This window comes from Lissotriton vulgaris, chromosome 10 (assembly GCF_964263255.1).
Source record: "Lissotriton vulgaris chromosome 10, aLisVul1.2, whole genome shotgun sequence".
In the NCBI taxonomy this organism is placed as follows: Eukaryota; Metazoa; Chordata; class Amphibia; order Caudata; family Salamandridae; genus Lissotriton; species Lissotriton vulgaris.
The window spans coordinates 716231044-716251275 of NC_141698.1; the positions used below are offsets into that span (position 1 = coordinate 716231044).

At 54.8% G+C, this 20232-nt stretch overlaps 1 protein-coding gene across 1 annotated transcript in view; it reads left to right on the forward strand.

Annotated features, from left to right (window-relative positions):
- The window catches only part of KIF5B (kinesin family member 5B), an 862770-nt gene that overhangs the window by 698998 nt on the left and 143540 nt on the right, over positions 1-20232 (forward strand). The gene's annotated exons all lie outside the window — the stretch shown is intronic.

Genomic DNA, 20232 nt, shown 5'->3' on the forward strand with positions numbered 1-20232 from the left:
TACAAGAGTGTCTAGCACGACAGTGGAACCAAGCTCACGGTCAATTAACAGACCTGGTGTTGGTGGACAGCCGCACACATCGCTCTCTACAGTAGCGGAACACCAAAAACCTGACAAAGGGGCGGCCGTTCCTAGAGCCAGTTCCACAATTAGTGCTCACAACAGACGCATCCCTCACAGGATGGGGAGCCCATCTCCTACGACATACCACTCCGGGTCAAAGGACCGCTCAACAGCAGCTACTCCATATCAACACACTAGAGCTGCTAGCAATATTCCTAGCACTCAAGTCCTTCCAAATTCACATGCAAGGCAAGGCTGTACTCATCCGGACGGATAATATGACATCCATGTACTACATTCAAAAACAGGGGGAGACACACGCTCTGCAACTGTCCCAGCTTGCACAAGACATTTGGAGATGGGCCATTCCTCAAACATACATCTATTAGCAGCCTAGAGTTCACAATCAGATAGCAGATCTGTTGAGTCGACAGTCACAACAGATTCACGAATTGGAATTGCATCCACAAGTTCTTCAGCCATTCTTCCAACAATGGGGTCATCCACACATAGACCTGTTCGCCACCCACGAAAATACAAAATGCCCAGCCTTTGCTGCCAGGTTTCCACACCCACTGTCCGAAGGCAATGCAATATGGATGAACTGGTCAGGCAGATTTGCGTACGCTTTTCCGCCTCTCCCACTAATTCCATTAGTGGTGCGCAAGCTCAGACAACAGTCTCTCAAGCTAATCCTTGTAGCTCCCACATGGGCACGCCAACCGTGGTTCATCACACTGTTGGAACTATCTCTAGTTCCACACCAAAAGCTGCGGCTCACTCCATCTCTGTTAACACAGAACCATGGCGAAATCAGGCACCCAGACCCGCACCAACTGAATCTAGCGATCTGGCTCCTCAAGTCCTAGAGTTTGGTTACTTAAATCTACCACCAGACTGTATGGCCATTATTAAAGAAGCCAGGAAACCCACTACCAGAGCGTGTTACGCTGCTAAATGGAAGAGGTTCGCAATTTATTGCACGAATAAGCAAATTGACCCCCTGGATGCTTCCATCCAGAATATCATTTGTTACCTTCTACATCTTCAAAGATCTAATTTGACATATTCTTCCATACGCCTGCACCTTGCAGTAATTGCAGCTTATTTGCAGAACAGACAACATCTGTCTCTCTTCAGAGAGAATTAAAGAGTTCATGGAAGGCTTAAAAAGGATAATCCCACCCAGGTTGCCACCTTCTGTGTGGAACCTAAATCTTGTCCTTACCAGACTTATGGGACCCCCTTTTGAGCCCCTACATAGATGCGAGCTGCCATTCCTAACATGGAAATCTGCTTTCTTTGTTGCTATCACCTCTCTCAGAAGAGTAAGTGAAATACAAGCTTTCACTATACAAGAACCATTTTTTCAGATACAGCCCAACAAAGTGGTTCTTAGGCCTAATCCAACATTTCTCCCAAAAGTCGTCACTCCTTTTCACCTCAATTCGTCTGTCGAGCTACCTGTGTTTCTCCAAAACCCAGACTCAGTAGCAGAAAGGGCTTTACACACCCTAGTCGTTAATAGAGCTCTACTCTACTACACCGACAGGACTAAATCGTTTCGAAAAACTAAACAACTGTTTGTCGCTTTCTCACCTCCGCACAAAGGCAACCCCATCTCCAAAGGCAGGATTGCACGGTGGATTGTAAAGTGTATACAAATATGCTATATAAAAGCTAAACGTACACTAACAATCTGTCCTTAGAACTCTCTTTCAAACTACTGCAATGGATACAGGTGACCACCGCTAAAGGTGATACTGCTGCACAATCGATGCACAGTGTACTATCTGCAGCTCCCATGCCTCGAACGGAAAATGCTACTTACCAGTATGCATCTGTTCTTGGCATGTAGAGCTGCAGAGTAGTACGCGCCCTCCCGCCTCCCCGGGACTTGTATCCGTTCCAGTTCTCATCTTACTTAGATGCATACGCATGGACATCCTTCTTTTCTTTACTTCTACTGACTCCATCATTTCCCATCATGGCGAAAAACAATCTGAGGATGGAGCCGATGCCCATGTGCAGTATTGTCCAAGGGAGGAGTCACCTATCGGGACTAGCAAAGACTTCTTCCAAGAAGACAACAACCTGCAATCATCCGAGCCCAACACCAGGTGGTGATCTAATGCACAGTGTACTACTCTGCAGCTCTACATGCCAAGAACAGATGCATACTGGTAAGTAGCATTTTCCTTTTGGTTGCAATAACTTCTGCTATTAGGGTGGCATAATAGGGGGTGTCCCCACCCCAGGGAAGGGACCCATTGGTCCCTTTCTTTTACCTACCTGTAACACCTCTAAATCTAGTATTTAAGGGCACCCCTGAACCTTGCTTCCTCAGACAAGAAGAAACTACAAGAAGGACTGAACAGCTCGGCAGAAGCTATCAAGACTAAGAAGCCCAATGACCTGGCCCCATCCCTACCGACCTGTCTCCCCCTCAAACCTGCTCCTGTGAAATCCTGGCTGTCCTGCAGCCAGCTACCTCAAAAAACCCGAGGACCTGCTTGCTTTCAACCTCAAAGGCTTTTTCTCCCATGAACACCGTATTTGTTTATCTGCAACCTCTGGCCTTGGCCGGAAACCACGAATCCGCACCACTCTGCACCCACCGTTCACGGCCCGAGCTCGAGTGGGAAAACACCACAAGGAGGTCACCCTGGCAATCCTGACACGAGATTCGGCGACCCCTGACCTGCCTCTAGCCGACGCCTGCAGTCTAAATCCAGAAGGTTTCCCCAACTGTGACCAAGAGCTGGTAAGAAGATCGGACCCCAAAAGACACCCCTGCACCCAACGTCCCATGGCCTTGGGTGCCTAACCAACCCCTAACTTCCCAACTTACCTCTCGAAGTGGTGGTCGCACCCAGAGGACCTTCGTCCCCAAGCCTACAGCGCCTTTGCAAACTGGAGGTTCCCCATTGAAAACAGGTGTCCGACTTTGAAAAAGCACCCTGCGCCCGGCCGCCCAAGTGCAGCTGAGGGTGCACCTTTGGTGCTACTTTGTTTCCCCATTTTCCCTGGGCTAAGGTCCAGCAGCTTTGCTCCCACAACCAAGTGGCCTACTAGTCAGCAGCCACCAACCGGAGGTCCCCTATCCCCAATTGGATAACATTGGGCCTCATCACTCTGCACCCGGCTGCCTTAGTGCCGCTGAGGGTGTAACAAGAGTACATCCTTGACCCTGGGGTACCCCTTAGACTACCCCTAGAACCTAAACTCCCACTACCAAATACTTACCTAAAAACGATAACACTATTTTCCTCCATTGGGTAACATTGACTGTTTTTCTTGGAAAGGTTTCCAAGTGTGGAGTTTGTAAACCTAAATAAATTCTTTAAATTGCACTAACTAACAAAAACGATTTTAATTACCTGTTTACAGGAAATGGCCCAGAGCAGTTTCTAGGTATACTCCTCTGAGTAAGGAGGGGCGTGGCCAAGCCGGCTGCAATGATGGACTCATTTTGCTGAGGCTCCATTGCAGACTGGGATTGTGTCTGTTTCACAGCGTCGTTCCTGACCGCAAAACGGACGTTTAGAGACCGGAACTCACTGGGCATTCAGCACCGATCAGTCCCGGCTCTCACACTGTGGATTTCTGGTAAATCGTACCCTTTCAAGAGCCTGACGTTGGATGACAAGATGGAGACCACCCGGGATCTTGCCTGTCATCCTGGTAATCTGAAAGAGACACGTTAGTGATAGATTCCTTACCTTAGAATATCCCCAGGCGTCTGACTGGATCCGGAAACTTTTGCGTAGCAGTACCCCTGCGTGTCGGTAGGCGTCGTCTGTGGCTCCGCGTCCGTCGTCGGCATCATGGGCGCCGTGATGACGTCGTCGGAGTACTTAGACGCCGCCTCCGCGTGCTGACGTCAGTTCTTCTTTTTTCCGCACCAGCAAGCGTAGATCTGGAAAAAGCAGTACTTCTAGTCATTTTTTGACTAACTTTTTTTATCATTTTAATCATCTTTTCGAAGTCGTACGACTCCGATCGGTGCCTGGATTCAAGCACTGCGAGGATTGCGACCGCACGATGTCGGTCACGGATCCTCACCACCTGTATCTAACTTGTCTAGGCGTCAACCACGACGACAAGGCCTGCTCCGACTGCCGGGCCCTCTCTTTGAAAGCCAGGCGGGAGCGGTCCCGCAGGCGCCTCGAACTCCGGCAGTCGGCCCGCGCGGCGAGAGGTCCCGGTCCCACGAGAGGTCGAGGGGACGGAGCCACCACAGCTCCGTGAATCGGCACCACTCCTCCGGGTCGAAGTCGTAGTCCGGTAAGGAACACAAGAAGTCGAAGAGGCGTCATCGCTCTTCTGATTCCCCACCCCCCCCCCCCCCCCCCCCCCTCCGACGCCCACACGACGCGGCCAGGGGTTCAGGTGACACGCCCACGCGGCTCCGCCGGAGTCGCGGGCGTCGCGGCCTGCTCCACACCCTCTGGTCCCTGGGCAAAACGCGACGCCGGTGGAGATCGAACGCTTCCTCATGGCCATGAGGAACCTCTCTTGCCAGACTGGTTCCGTGGCGCCTTCGGGCCCAGCGGACCCGCCTGGGGCCCCTAGCGGGTCGGGGGCTTCGACGCCGTCAAGTGCTTTGGCCCCTACGCCGCCGGCGCCTTCAGGCCCGGCGCCGCAGGGCCCCATGGTCCCGACGCCGTCAAACTCGGCCAAGCCCTTGTGGAGGGCCGGGATGCAGCCAGATATTCTATCCGGTGTGGGCTGGATACCACCGACTCACTAGGTAGAGCGATGGCAACGACGGTGGCTATTAGACGACACGCCTGGTTGAGGTCCGCCAACTTTTTGGGTGATGTCCAAAGCACCTTGATGGACATGCCATTTGATGGCCGTCGCCTTTTTGGCGACAAGGCAGACCATGCCCTTGAGCGCTTTATGGACTCCAGGGCTACGGCCAAGTCCTTGGGCCTCTCGGCCCCATGCCAGCAAACGGGTGCCTTTCGCACCTTTCGTGGCCAAGGAAGGGGCGCCCTCACACGTGCTGCCAGCCACACGCCGCAGACTACCATCCAGCGCGGTGGCGGCCGTGGAAATCGCCGTGGAGGCGGTCGGGGACAACGGCGAGGCCAGTACACACCCTCCTCTGCAGCATCCGCCTCTAAACCCTCCTAGTCCGTGCTTTTCGGCCCATGTGACGCCAGTGGGGGGGGGGGGCAGGGTTCGCCATCACCACTCTCACTGGCGCACTGTCACTTGGGACAGGTGGGTGCTGCAGATTGTTCGAAGGGGCTACTCCCTCCCCTTCGAGACGACTCCTCAAGCGATGCCACCGCAAAACCACCGTGTATCGGGGGATCATTTGCGGCTTCTCCAGGAGGAAGTTTCGGCCCTCTTGGCCAAGGGGGCCATCAAGCGCGTTCCTGGGCCAGAAGTAGGACGTGGTTGCTACTCCCACTACTTTCTGGTACCCAAGAAGGGCAAAGGGGGCCTACGCCCTATCTTGGACATACGGCACGTCAACGGCTTCCTCCTGAAGGAGAAGTTCAAAATGCTGACTCTGGCTCAGGTCTTAGCTGCCCTGGACCCAGGAGACTGGATGGTAGCGTTGGGCTTGCAGGACGCCGATTTCCACATCCCCGTCCTGCCAGCCCACCGGCGCTACCTGCGGTTCACGGTAGGCCAAGTGCACTTTCAGTTTACTGTGCTCCCCTTCGGCCTTACTAGCGCCACATGGATGTTCACGAAGGTGATGGCGGTGGTCGCAGCTCATCTGCGCAGATCTGAAAGAGACACGTTAGTGATAGATTCCTTACCTTAGAATATCCCCAGGCGTCAGACTGGATCCGGAAATTTTTGCGTAGCAATACCCCTGCGCGCTGTTAGGCGTCGTCTGCGGCTCCGCGTCCGTCGTCGGCGTCGTGAGCGCCGGGATGACGTCATCGGAGTATATAGACGGCGCCCATGCGCGCTGACGTCAGTTCTTCTTTTTTCCGCGCCAGCTAGCGCAGATCCGGAAGAAGCTCTACCCCCAGTCACTTTTTGACTGAAAACTTTTTGATCTTTTTGATCCTCTACTTAGTCGATTCTCGACTATCGGTGCCAGGGATGCCCGGGTTCAAGCCTTGCTCGAAGTGCGGCCGACTCATGTCGGTCACGGACCCCCATCGCCGGTGCCTGAAGTGCTTAGGCCTCGACCACGACGATCGAACCTGTGACGACTGCCGGGCCCTGACGTCGAAGGCTAGGCGGGAGCGGTCCCGCAAGCGTCTCGAGCTGAGGCAGTCGGCCCCGCGCCGCTCCAGGTCCCGGTCCCGGTCCCACGGGAGGTCGAGGGACAGGTCGCGAGGTCGGAGTCATCGACGCTCCGGGAGTGGTCACCGATCGTCTGGATCCAAGTCCTCAGGTAAGAGGCATGAGAGGTCGGAGCGCCACCATCGGTCCTCCGACCCGCCCCGACGCTCGCTCGATGCGGCCGGGGGTTCGGGCGACACCGCCCACGCGGCTCCGCGGGAGTCGCAAGCGTCGCCGCCTGCCCCACACCTTCGGGTCCCTGGGCACGGCGCGTCGCAGGAGGAGGTCGAGAGGTACCTCATGGCCATGAGGGCCCTCCCTCCTCAGTCGGTTCCCGTGGCGCCTTCGGGCCGATCGGCTCCGTCTGGAGGTCCTTCCGGGTCGGGCGCTTCGGCCCCGACGACGTCGGGTGCTTCGGGCCCGGCGCCGCTGGCGACTTCGGTCCCGGCGCCGCGCGACCTCGCTGGATCCGGCTCCGGATCCGGGACCTCGCCGGTCGACCTTACGACCTCACCGGCGCCGTCCCTTCAGGTGTCGTCCCCGGCAGCCGTAGTGGTTGCCGACCCCAATGCTTCCTACGGTCCGCCTCAGGCGTCGGAGGGGCGCCGTTGGGCGCCGATTCCGTCGGCCGTCGGAGAATTCTATCTCCACGAGGAGGCCCTGGCTGTTCATCCTGGTCTCCAGGAGCTGGGTGACGAGGAGCAATGGGAGGGGTCCGAGGACCCTCTGGCACGTGATTGCCAGTCACATCAGGACTGGACATATGAGCTTGGGGAGGCCAGTGGTATTGACACCTCGCCAGACACTGGATTTACATCGCCCCCGACTGTGGCTTCGGAGGCGGGTTCTGCTTACAGCGTAGTGTTGACGAAGGCAGCTAAGGCCCTAAACCTTGAGCTCCCCGTCGCGGCCGTGAGGACTAATCTCCTCACTGAGGTGCTCAAACAGCAGTCCGGCTCCGCGGAGCCCCTTCTGCCGTTCAATGAGGCCTTGTGTGACGTTCTGCTGGGCACTTGGTCCAAGCCCGCCACAGGTCCCCCTGTGGATAGGAACGTGGCCAGACGCTACCGCCCGGCACCGGGCGACCCTTGCTTTTTGTCCACCCACCCCACCCCCGAGAGCCTGGTCATCCAGGCCTCCACTTCCCAGACCGCATTCCCGACGGCCCCGCCCGATCGGGAATCCAAGAGATATGAGCAGTTCGGGAAGAAGGTCTTCTCGTCTGTGAGCCTAGGGCTCCGGTCAGTCAACACCAACTGTCTCTTGGGCCGCTACACCCACACTCTGTGGGACACGGTTGCGGAGGTGCTGCCACAATGCTCTGAGGAGGTCAGGGCTAAACTCAGCCAAACCCTTGCGGACGGCCGAGATGCGGCACGATTTTCCATCCGGTGTGGGCTGGATACCACGGACTCACTGGGCAGGGCGATGGCAACGACGGTGGCGGTTCGACGCCACGCCTGGTTGAGGTCCGCCAATTTCTCGGCCGATGTCCAGGCCACTCTCCTGGACATGCCGTTTGATGGCCGTCGCCTCTTCGGCGACAAGGCAGACCATGCGCTGGAACGTTTTAAGGACTCCAGGGCCACGGCCAAGTCCTTGGGCCTTGCGGCCCCACGCCAGCAATCGGGTGCCTTTCGCTCCTTTCGTGGCCACGGAAGGGGCGCCCCACCACGGACCGTCAGCCACGCGCCGCAGAATATTCAGCAACGCGGTGGCGGCCGTGGGAACCGCCGTGGCGGTGGTCGGGGCCAGCGGCGAGGCCAGTCCACACCTCCCTCAGCAGCCCCCGCCTCAAAACCTTCCTAGTCCGAGTTTTCAGGCCCATGTGACGCCTGTGGGAGGCAGGGTTCGCCATCACCTCTCCCACTGGCATACAGTCACTTCGGACAGGTGGGTGCTGCAAATTGTCCGAAGGGGTTTCTCCCTCCCCTTCGAGTCTTCCCCTCCATCCATGCCACCTCAATGCCACCGTGTGTCGGGGGATCACTTGCGACTTCTGCAAGGGGAAGTTTCGGCCCTCTTGGCCAAGAGGGCCATCGAGCGCGTTCCTGGGCCAGAAGTAGGACGTGGCTGTTACTCCCACTACTTTCTGGTACCCAAGAAGGGCAAAGGGGGCCTACGCCCTATCTTGGATCTGCGGAACGTGAACGGCTTCCTCCGTACGGAGAAGTTCAAGATGCTCACTTTGGCTCAGGTCCTGGCTGCCCTGGACCCAGGAGACTGGATGGTAGCGTTGGACTTGCAGGACGCCTATTTCCACATCCCCGTCCTGCCGGCCCACCGGCGTTACCTGCGGTTCACGGTAGGCCACGAGCACTTTCAGTTTACCGTGCTCCCCTTCGGCCTTACCAGCGCCCCACGGGTGTTCACGAAGGTGATGGCGGTGGTCGCAGCCCATCTGCGCAGGCAAGGGGTGTCAGTCTTCCCCTACCTCGACGACTGGTTGTTGAAGGCGGGCTCGCCCCAGACAGTCGTCAGCCACCTCCAGACTACGGCCGACCTCCTGCACTTGCTGGGGTTCTCCATCAATGTGCCGAAGTCACACCTGTGTCCCTCTCAGAAGCTCCTTTTCATCGGAGCGGTTCTCGACTCGGCGCAGTTTCGGGTTTACCCACCCGAGCAGCGGGTTCGGGATATTCAGGCTCTGATTCCTGTCTTCGGGCCGTTATCCCGGGTCTCGGTCAGGTTGACGCTGCGGCTTCTGGGACTGATGGCCTCCTGCATCCTTCTGGTGCGTCACGCCAGGTGGCGGATGCGGGCTCTGCAGTGGGACCTGAAGTTTCAGTGGGCCCAGCATCAGGGCAACCTGTCCGATCATGTCCTGATCTCGGAGGGCACTGCGAGACAACTGCAGTGGTGGCTCACGGACCGCGACTGGGTCAGTGGCAGACCTCTCTCTCTACCCCAGCCGGAGCACGTAGTTGTGACGGACGCGTCCCTCCAGGGCTGGGGAGGCCACATGGGAGAGGCGGAGATCAGAGGCCTCTGGTCTCCGGCGGAGTCCCGGCTCCACATCAACCTTCTGGAGCTGCGGGCGATTCGTCTTGCACTGAAGGCATTCCTCCCCTCTGTCAGGGGGAGCGTGGTGCAAGTGTTCACCGACAACACCACCGCCATGTGGTACTGCAACAAACAGGGCGGTGTGGGGTCGTGGACCCTTTGCCAGGAGGCTCTGCGCCTCTGGCAGTGGCTGGAACATCAGGGCGTGACTCTGGTGGTTCAACACCTGGCAGGTTCTCTGAATGCCAGGGCGGACGAACTCAGCCGCCGGTGCATGATGGATCACGAATGGCGTCTGAACTCGGACGTGGCGCAAGGTCTCTTTCGACAGTGGGGAGAGCCTTGGTTAGATCTATTCGCCACAGACGAGAACGCGCAATGTCAGCAGTTCTGCGCGTTGGAGTTTCCAAGGCAGCACTCGCTCGGAGACGCTTTTCGTCGCGAGTGGAGCTGCGGCCTGTTGTACGCCTTTCCGCCTATACCACTTCTGCCCAGAGTGCTGAAGAAGATCAAGCGCGACCGGGCCCAGGTTATCCTTGTGGCTCCGGACTGGGCTCGAAGATACTGGTATCCCGAGCTACTCAGCATGTCAGTCGATCCCCCGATTCGTCTGCCTCTTCGGGAGGACCTTCTGTCGCAGCAGCAGGGGACGGTCCTGCACCCGAACCTGTCCAGTCTCCACCTACAAGCTTGGAGATTGAGCGGCGGCAGTTGAGGCCATTTGACTTGCCTCCCGAAGTCTGTGACATCATTCTGGCAGCCAGGCGTCCCTCCACTAAGTCGGTATACGCCTGCCGGTGGAATAGATTTGTGGCATGGTGCGCAGCAAAGGCTGTGGATCCCCTCTCTGCACCCCTTTCGGAAGTGCTGCTCTTTCTTCTTTCCCTTGCCCAGCAGGGCTCTGCTCTGGGCACTCTTAAAGGGTATCTCTCTGCTCTTTCAGCCTTCTTGAGGCTACCTGATCAGCCTTCTTTGTTCAAGTCCCCTATAGTGAGTAGATTTCTGAAGGGCATCACACACATGTTCCCTCCTGTTCCCTTCGTGATGCCCCAGTGGGACTTGAACCTTGTTCTCACCTATCTGATGTGTGCTCCCTTTGAGCCACTTCATAACTGTCCTCTTCGCCTCCTTACGCTGAAGACGGCCTTCCTGGTTGCCATCACCTCTGCCAGGAGAGTGAGTGAGCTCCAGGCTCTTTCTTCTTCTCCGCCTTTCCTGTCTGTTCACCCTGATAAGGTGGTGTTGCGTACACGACCTTCCTTTCTGCCCAAGGTTGTCACGGCCTTCCACATCGGGCAGTCCATCACCTTGCCCACCTTCTTTCCGCCTCCGCATCCCTCGAAAGAGGAGGAGAGGCTCCACCGTCTGGATCCAAAACGTGCGCTCTCCTACTACTTGGACCGCACTCGCCAATTCCGGGTGGATGACCAACTCTTCGTTGGTTACGTGGGCGCGAAGAAGGGAAAGGCTGTACACAAGAGGACCATCTCCAGGTGGATCATCTTGTGCATCCAAGCATGCTACTCCATGGCGAGGAAGGAGCCCCCGGCTGGATTGCGGGCTCACTCCACTCGGGCCACGGCAACGACAACTGCCCTGGGCCGCGGTGTCCCCCTGCAGGACATCTGTCAGGCAGCCACGTGGGCCTCGCTGCACACGTTCGCAAGACACTACTGCCTGGACAGTCAAGTCCGGAGGGATGGCTTCTTTGGCCGTTCCGTCCTCCAGGACTTTCTGGTGTGATATTGGTTCGCAGACCCACCACCGCGGGGTTGGTATTGCTGGGGTATCTATTCTAAGGTAAGGAATCTATCACTAACGTGTCTCTTTCAGATGCACAAGTTACTACTTGTGTAACGATATATCTGTAAGAGACATTAGTTAGTGATAGATTCCTTACCGCCCTCCCATCCTCCCCGTTCTGCGAACCGATATTTAGGGTTAAGGTCATCCCCTTTCAGGGCCCTAGTTTCATGGCACCAGTGTTAGTTCTATCATGGCTCTGCGTATCTGGCGCGGAAAAGCTGTGTTATCAGAACTGACGTCAGCGCGCATGGGCGCCGTCTATATACTCCGATGACGTCATCCCGGCGCTCACGACGCCGACGACGGACGCGGAGCCGCAGACGACGCCTAACAGCGCGCAGGGGTATTGCTACGCAAAAATTTCCGGATCCAGTCTGACGCCTGGGGATATTCTAAGGTAAGGAATCTATCACTAACTAATGTCTCTTACAGATATATCGTTACACAAGTAGTAACTTGTGCGTTAGGGGTTTCAGTCTTCCCCTACCTCGACGACTGGTTGTTGATGGCGGGCTCGCCCCAAACAGTCGTCAGCCACCTCCAGATGACGGCAGACCTCTTGCACCAGCTGGGGTTCTCCATCAATGTGCCGAAGTCACACCTGTGTTCCTCTCAGAAGCTCCTTTTCATCGGAGCAGTTCTCGACTCGGCGCAGTTTCGGGTTTACCCACCCGAACAGCGGGTTCGGGATATACAGGCTCTGATTTCAATATTTCAGTCTTTATCCCGAGTTTCGGTCAGGTTGACACTGCGGCTTCTGGTGCATCACGCCCGTAGGCGGATCCGGGCTCTGCAGTGGGACCCGAAGTTTCAGTGGGCCCAGCATCAGGGCAACCTGTCCGACCATTTCCTGATCTCGGAGGGCACTGCGAGACAGCTGCAGTGGTGGCTCACGGACCGCGATTGGGTCAGCAGCAGATCCCTTTCCCTTCCCCAACCGGAGCACGTAGATGTGAAAAGACACGTTCCTCCAGGGCTGGGGAGGCCACATGGGAGAGACGGAGATCAGAGGCCTCTGGTCTTCGGCGGAGTCCCGGCTCCTTATCAACGTTTTGGAGCTGGGGGCGATTCGTCTAGCACTGAAGGCATTCCTCCCCTCTGTCCGGGGGAGTTTAGTGCAGGTGTTCACGGACAACACCACCGCCATGTGGTACTGCAACAAACAGGGCGGGGTGGGGTCGTGGACCCTCTGCCAGGAGGCTCTGCGCCTCTGGCAATGGCTGGAACATCAGGGCGTGACCCTGGTGGTTCAACACCTGGCAGGTTCTCTGAACGCCAGGGCGGACAAACTCAGCCGCCGGTGAATGATGGATCAACAATGGCGTCTGAACTCGGACGTGGCGCAAGGCCTCTTTCAGCAGTGGGGAGAGCCTTGGTTAGATCTATTCGCCACTGAAGAGAACGCGCAATGTCATCAGATCTGCTCATTGGAATTTCCAAGGCGGCACTCACTCGGAGACGCTTTTCGGCGCGAGTGGAGTTGCGGTCTGTTGTACGCCTTTCCGCCTATACCACTTCTGCCCAGAGTGCTGAAGAAGATCAGACGCGACCGGGCACAAGTCATCCTTGTGGCTCCGGACTGGGCACGAAGGTACTGGTATCCCGAGCTACTCAGTATGTCAGTCGATCCCCCGGTTCATCTGCCTCTTCAGGAGGACCTTCTGTTGCAGCAGCAGGGGACCGACCTCCACCTGAACCTGTCCAGTCTCCACCTCCATGCTTGGAGATTGAGCGGCGGCAGTTGAGGCCATTTGCCTTGCCTCCTGAAGTCTGTAACATCATTCTGGCAGCCAGGCGTCCCTCCACAAAGTCGGTATACGCCTGCAGGTGGAACAGATTTGTGGCATGGTGCACAGCAAAGGCTGTGGATCCTCTTTCTGCCCCTCTTTCTGAGGTTCTTCTCTTCCTTCTTTCTCTTGCCCAGCAGGGCTCTGCTCTGGGCACTGTCAAGGGCTACCTTTCTGCCATTTCAGCCTTCTTAAGGCTGCCTGATCAGCCTAATTTGTTCAAGTCCCCTATTGTTAATCGATTCTTGAAAGGCATCACACATACGTTCCCTCCTGTTCCCTTTGTGATGCCTCAGTGGGACTTGAACCTGATTCTTACTTTTCTGATGTGTGCTCCCTTTGAGCCACTTTACAATTGTCCTCTCCGCCTCCTTGCGTTGAAGACAGCCTTCCTGGTAGCCATCACCTCTGCCAGGAGAGTGAGTGAGCTCCAGGCTCTATCCTGTAAACCTCCTTTCCTTTCGGTCCCTCCGGACAAGGTTGTGTTGAGGACCAGGCCCTCTTTCCTGCCCAAGGTAGTCACAGCCTTCCACATTGGGCAATCCATCAACCTGCCCACCTTCTTTCCGCCTCCGCATCCCTCGAGAGAGAGGAAGAGAGGCTCCACCGTCTGGACCCAAAACGTGCGCTCTCGTTCTATCTGGATCGCACACACCAGTTCCGGGTGGATGACCCAACTCTTTGTTGGTTACGTGGGCGCTAAGAAGGGGAAAGCGGTGCACAAGCGGACCATCTCGCGGTGGATCATCTTGTGTATCCAGGCGTGTTACTCCTTGGCTAAGAAGGAACCCCCTGTTGGGCTGAGGGCTCATTCCACTCGGGCCACATCGACTACAACTGCCTTGGGCTGAGGAGTGCCCTTGCAGGACATTTGCCAGGCAGCTACGTGGGCCTCGCTGCACACGTTTGCAAGACACTATTGCCTGGACAGCCAAGTCCGGAGGGATGGCTTCTTTGGCCGTTCCGTCCTCCAGGACTTTCTGGTGTGATTATTGGTTCGCAGCCCCCCACCGGGGTTGGTATTGCTGGGGTATCTATTCTAAGGTAAGGAATCTATAACTAACGTCTCTCTTTCAGATGCACAAGTTACTACTTGTGTAACGATATATCAGTAAGAGACATTAGCTAGTGATAGATTCCTTACCGACCCACCCATCCTCCCCATTCTGTAAACCGATATCTAGGGTTAAGGTCGTCCCCTTTCAGGGCCCTAGTTGCAAGGCACCAGTGTTGGTTTTTAGCCTAGCGCTGCGTTTCTGGCGCGGAAAAGCTGTGTCTAAGAACTGACGTCAGCACGCGGAGGCGGCGTCTAAGTACTCCGACGACGTCATCACGGCGCGGACTACTGACGCGGAGCTGCAGACGACGCCTACCGATGCGCAGGGGTACAGCTACGCAAAAGTTTCCGGATCCAGTCTGACGCCTTTGGATATTCTAAGGTAAGGAATCTATCACTAACTAATGTCTCTTACAGATATATCGTTACACAAGTAGTAACTTGTACTCCAGGCATCCTAGAGGGCTCCAGACACTTTAGCAACGGGCAAGTTCGGCAGGATGGGGCTACAAAGACCGTAGGTGGCCCGCGCACCCGGCAGCACTTGCCAGCCCACCCACTGCCGCGGGCGGTCACTCCGAACAGCGGGCAGCCCTGAGGAGTCCCGGCCACGACCGCAGCGGTACGCAACAGCAATCGGACACATTGGACGAGTAGTGGCTGAACAAGATCAGTGAGCGGTGGTGTGCTCCATCACGGGGGGCAAGCGATTGCAGGCTGACTCCTCCCCCTCCCCCTTATGCAGTAGGACACCGGGCTGTCATTTCAGCCGAGGTCGCCTGACTCTAACATGGTGCCCAATGGTGGTGACCGGTGAGCTTCCACCATACAGGCTGGGAGTGGCAGGAGTGTCAATGGAGGAGAGGCTTGGCACTTTGACGACCAACATAACCCTCATCAAAGATGACCACCGTAAACTAGCTGATAAGGTCAACGAAGAGGGTAAGATCATTGCGGACTTGCAGCCTGCAATGAAAGACCAGCAGAAGACAATTCAGGATGTCCTAAACCGCCTGTCCATAATGGAGGAGCGCGTGGTGGACCTGGAGGGCCGGTCCAGGCGCTGTAATATACAGGTGCTCGGATTACCGGAGGGGATTGAGGGACAAGACCCGGTGGGTCACATGGAGGCCTGGCTGAAGTCCTTTACCCCAGCTGCGGACAGATCGGCCTTCTTCTCCATTGAACGCGATCACAGAATCCCGGCGCGCAGACCCCAACCCGGAGCACCCCCGCAACCGATGCTAGCGAAGTTTCTACATTTTAGGAATCTGGATGCCGTGCTCAGGGCCGCTAAACGAACCGGCCCCCTCCGAGTCGAGGTAATGGGACTCTAGTAGCGAATAGACACGGGCGGCCCTGCTCACAGCTGGTCAAGGGCAGAATCCCCCCCCCCCCCCCCCCCTATATACAGTGGTCGGTCTCTCATACTACTCGTACACCACAGACCAGCAACAGTCAGGGACCACATGACGCACATTGATCCTTCCGGAACACGCCCATGGACACCCTCGCATACACAAGGCATGAATGGTAAAGGGGTATGCTGTCCCTACCCCTTAACCACTACCTCGACCCACTCCCACCCCTTTGTGCTGTCCCTACAAGTACCCAAACCCCACCCACTCCCCTTAGGCCTAAAACCCAAACCCCCATTTTGAAAAATTACCTGACCCCTAAAAACTACCTCCACCTCCCCTAAGCTCTAAAAACGAACCTAACTACCCATTCCCTTCCCCCTGAGGCATACAACCCTGTTCCTTAACAAACACCATATCAACCCCTTCCTGCCCTTCGGCCTAATACCCTAACCCCTATGTTCGAGGCATATGAGCTGCAGATTGCACACTGTGCATAGATCGCCACCTATTGTTAGGCCCAGACGTTTGCAGTCTGTTGTCCTGAAAAGTTCTTTGGAAGTCACGAGATAGGTGACTCCTCCTCAGGACTAAATTGCGCATGGGCATCGGCTCAATCCCCATAATGTTTTTTTCACCATCGGGCTCAGATGTGTTTCCTGCGCTCCAGTTTGGAACCGTTTTCCTTTGGCACGCAATCCTCACCCAGTTCGACGGTATTGTTTGGATCGCGCTACATCGACGCGATTCTCTACCACTTCGAAGTCTTCGATTCTGGTCGTCGACGAAGACCTTCGGGCCTACCTAGGCCTTGCTTTCTGGCTCATGGAAAGAACACCATTCAAGAAGTGTCCTCAATGTGGGTCGAAGTTTCCCCACACCGACCTACATGAGGTGTGCAACCTTTGCCTCTCACCGGAGCACGAAGCCAGAGACTGTTCGGTGTGTGCATCATTCCGCTCCAAGAAAACCATTTGGGACCGACGAGCTCGGAGAACTATGGCTCGCTCGTCAGCTTCGATCCCCAACGACATCTTCGAAGAGGGCGTCGACGTGCCAGAACACCAGCACGCCGAAGAGAGTATCGGATCCTCAGATGCCGAAGACTCTGATGTCGAGGACATCACTCCATTTAAAGGGGTCGTAAGTAAGACCGTCGACCCCCAACCCTTCCTCGACACCCTCGAAAAAGGCTACGGTCACACCCTCACCTTCGGGCGCGGGTGCACACCGAGACACTGCTTCCCACGCCCCGCCTTCGGGCCCGGTAAAGAAGCCCACTAAGCCTTCAGGCGGCTCGGGCTCGAGCCAGCCTATTCCCGGTGCCAGCAACATACCGAAACCGAAAAATAAGCCATCTTCCTCTACTACGCCGACCGCTGCTCCGACACCTAAGTAAACGGCGCCGAAGACTAGCAGCGGCTCATCGATGCCGAAACCGCACTCGGAGCCAAGTAAAAAAAACGCCCAAAGCACCAGATTCACACGCGTCGGAGCCGAAAAAACAGGTTCAGGTGAAAGACAGTGCAAAAGGGCACACTCCTAAGCCAAAAGACTCGACACCAGCTACCGACTCGGTGCCGAAAAAACTTAGACTCCGAAGGATTTGCCCCACGCAGAAAAACGTTTTACACCGGATCCCAATCAGAAAACTCTTGTAAAGGATCCTAAAACCAGACAATTAACTCTCGGCTCCAAGAAGAGACCACTTGAGGTGCCAGCAACTCCTCCCCCTCCAAAGAAGGACATTGCAACCTCTCCTGTAGGGTCCCTTCTCCGTCACCTCCCCATATTGTTTCTCCTCCAACACCTCCTCCGCCACATCATTCACCTACACCATCTACTAATCCAGATGATGATGCAGACACATATTCTGACGATATAGATAGGGGTGCACAAGACCCAGCAGGCACCAATAGTTCCCCTCAGTCACCTAATCCATGGGATGATTACAACACCCCTGATGTGCGTTACGTCCCACAAGATTATGTATACCCTTCCAGACCTTCCCCACCAGAGGACACTATAGGGTTTTTACCTACTAGACCAAAGAGCTGCACAATATCATGGTGTGGACTTAAACACTGATGCAGTGGACGGATTTCCTATTAGACAAATTTGACAACACACAAAGGTCTACTGCCATTTTACCAATGCTTATGGGTGTCATCAAGCACTCAACAGAGGTTTTTAAGGATCCTGTCTGGCTAGGGTCCTCAATCCTCGCATTGAGAAAAAATATAAAACTGCCCCTACAGATCCAGTTTATATTAAAGGTCCAGCACAATTAGATTCTCTAGTAGTGTCTAATGCACGTAAACGTGCTAATTCCCAGACATCAGGTGAGGCCTCACCACCAGACTAAGAATCTAAGCTCCTTGACGCCTCCGGCAAGCGAACAGCGGCACAAGTAGCTAACATCTGGCGCATTGCCAACACCCAAGCGTTGCTGGCAAGATACAACAGGGCACATTACAACGAATTAGAGTCCATAATGCAGCACCTACCAGACAAATACAAAAACAGGGCTAATGAACTTATACAGGAAGGTAAAAATATCGCTAATACTTCCATATGTTGTGCCCTAGACGCTGCAGATACCGCCTCCAGAGCAATCAATACCAGCACACTACTACATAGACATGCCTGGCTACATATTTCAGGTTTTAAACCTGAGGTACAAAACTCCACCATTAATCAGCCATTTGATGAGACACATTTATTAGGCCCAAATGTTGACGTGTCTTTAGAGAAAATTATAAAAGACACCAATATAGCAAAATCTATGGGAGCCTTGCCGCAGCAAGCTCCCAGACGATCCTTTTGTCGCCCATCATACAGAGGCAACACAAGAGCTTACTCCTTAGAAAGTTTCTCAACTTCTACAAAATCCCTGGTCAATCCACATTCACTAAGGGCTACCAGAGAGGGGGTTACAGGGATAACAACATCAAAGGCAGAGGCAAAAACAACAACTCGCGCTCTGCCTCTACCTTTATCCCCCCCCCCCCCCCCCCGTCCCCCCCAACCCCCCCCCCTTTCCACTCCTGTGGGGGGAAGTCTTCAACAATTCCTGCCTGCCTAGATCAACATCACATCAGACCGGTGGGTGCGACAAATTATTCAGTCAGGTTACTGTTAAAGCAAGCAGTAGTATCCCCGCTAGAAAAAAGTGCAATAGAACCAGTTCCTCTGCATCAACAAAACACTGGGGTTACTCTCTATTTTCTAATTCCAAAGAAGGACGGTTCTCTAAGGCCTATTTTAGACCTCAGACTGCTAAATATATACATACTGTCAGACCATTTTCACATGGTCACACTCCAACAAGTCCTTCCGCTCCTGCTGCAAAATGACTTCCTGGCTACTCTAGATCTCAAGGACGCATACTTCCACATTCCCATTCACAAAGCTCACAGGAAGTATCTCAGATTTGTAATAGACGGGCAGCACTATCGATTCAAAGTACTCCCATTCGGAGTTAAAACAGCACAGTACAGTATTCAGCAAGTGCTTAGCAGTAGTGGCAGCGCATTTACGAAGACAACACATCCATGTCTTCCTGTCCTCGACGACTGGCTCATAAAAGCCAGCTCATACAATCAATGCATGGAACACACTCATACCACCATCCGACTGCTCCATAATTTAGGGTTCACAATAAATCTCACCAAGTCTCATCTACAGCCATCCAAAGTACAACAGTACCTCGGTGCCACAATAAACACCTCAAACAGCGCTAGCTTATCCCACTCCAGCAAGGATAGCCAGCATGTAAACTCTTCTAACAAAGTTTCAGCCACAACACTCCCTCCCAGCAAGAGTGTTAATGCAACTCATAGGGATGATGGCCTCTTGCATCTTCATAGTACCCCATGCAAGACTTCAAATGTGTCCTCTCCAAGAATGCTTATCACGTCAATGAAGCCAGGCTCAAGGTCACTTAGCAAACCTAGTGTTGGTAGACGGTCGGACTCATCGCTCTCTGCAGTGGTGGAACACCAAAAACCTTTCCAAGGGACGACCGTTCTTAGAGCCAGTTCCTCAGATAATCCTTTTTTTTAATATAATTTTTATTTTATTCAAGAAAAAGAACTTAGATACAAGGCAATAAGACAATACATTCGGATCCGTTTTCAAAAAGGAGTGTAACTGCAGTACAGTACAATACAAACATCATTGCAGCAAGGGGCGGGGCCAGTGCGGGGACAAAATCAGTAATCATAAAAGCTGCACCAGACTTGGAATGCCGGATCAGGGGGAAAGGGAAACCTCTGGGGTCTCCACAAATGGAGGCGTACATATATTCCCACGGTAGGAGTTCCACTGGCTCCAAATTGTATTCCATTTCCTGGGTCTACCCCGTGCCACATACACCGTCTTCTCCCTAAACATACACCAGTCCATGTTCTCCTTCCATGTCAAAACCGTGGGCGACCGCTGGGAGCCCCACATTTGCGCGATATCTCTTAGCAATCATATTCCCAAGGGTCGCCCACTGCGTCTGTGCCACATCAGTCATTTGGTTCACATACATTCAACGACAACGCCTGGCTTTGGGTAATAATGCCACACCCGTGACTCTTTCCATCACAGCATGTACACGATTCCAGAACACCACCACCTCCGGACACTCCCAAATTATATGAAGGAAGGTTCCAACCAGTCCACAACCACGCCTACATAACCCGTCCACTGAATAACCCATACGAATCAAGCGCGGGCCAGTTACATATATCCGGTGTAGGATTTTAAGTTGAACGTGTCGGAAACGGGCCGGAAACGCGAACTCCTTAGGCGAGGATAGCGCCGACTGCCAGTCCTCGTCATCCAACTCTAAACCATCGCTGGTCCAAACCTCCCTGAGCCGCCCCAACAGATCCGTTCGATTATTGAT